Below are 757 nucleotides of genomic sequence, written 5' to 3' on the forward strand. Positions count from 1 at the left end.
ATAGCTTTGACTAGACTGACCTTTGTTGGCAAAGTAATGACTCTGCTTTTTAATATGCTGTTTAGGTTCATCATAGCTTTTCTTCCAAGGAGCAAGTGTCTTTTAATTTCATGGCTACAGTCACCATCTGCAGTGATTTTGGAGCCCCCCAAAATAAAGTCTGTCACTATTTCCACTGTTTCCCCATCTATTTGCCATGAAGTGATGGGACCAGATTCCATGATCTTAGTTTTCTGAATGTTGAGTTTTAAGCCAACTTTTTCCGCTCTCCTCTTTCACTTTCATCACCCAGCAGGGGAGTCACCACAAACTCAAAGGTAGTTTTCCCAGGGGAGGACTATCCATTGTGTTCAACCCTTGCAATTTCCCCAAACATGGGAATCTCGACTGCATAATTTGCGGTGACTGGGGACTGCATTTGCGCTCTCCCCTACATTAAAACATAGCTGCATGGTATTCTACATGATGGACGTGCCGAGCACATCTGTTCATTTCACTGTTCACGGTCAGTCGGTGGTTTACAGCGTTTGGGTTTTTGCTACAACAAATAATTCAGCAGTAACCACGTGTTTATGCACATATATCCCTGTAGGTTCACTCTCATTGCTATAGAATGCATTTCCAAAGGTGGAATTTCTGGGTCAAAGAGTATGTGTATTTTCAATTTGTCAATTAAGAAATATTTTTAAATTAAAAAACATCAGCAGATTACTTTTCCCAAAGGTTGTATTATCTATCTCCCTTTAGCAACTTATTT

General features: G+C 40.2%; 1 pseudogene; it reads left to right on the plus strand.

Annotated features, from left to right (window-relative positions):
• Window positions 1–280: 280 nt before the first annotated feature.
• Window positions 281–433, plus strand: LOC113880218 (annotated as a pseudogene).
• The last annotated feature ends 324 nt before the right edge of the window (window positions 434–757 follow it).

Source organism: Bos indicus x Bos taurus, chromosome 21, assembly GCF_003369695.1.
Source record: "Bos indicus x Bos taurus breed Angus x Brahman F1 hybrid chromosome 21, Bos_hybrid_MaternalHap_v2.0, whole genome shotgun sequence".
Taxonomy (NCBI): Eukaryota; Metazoa; Chordata; class Mammalia; order Artiodactyla; family Bovidae; genus Bos; species Bos indicus x Bos taurus.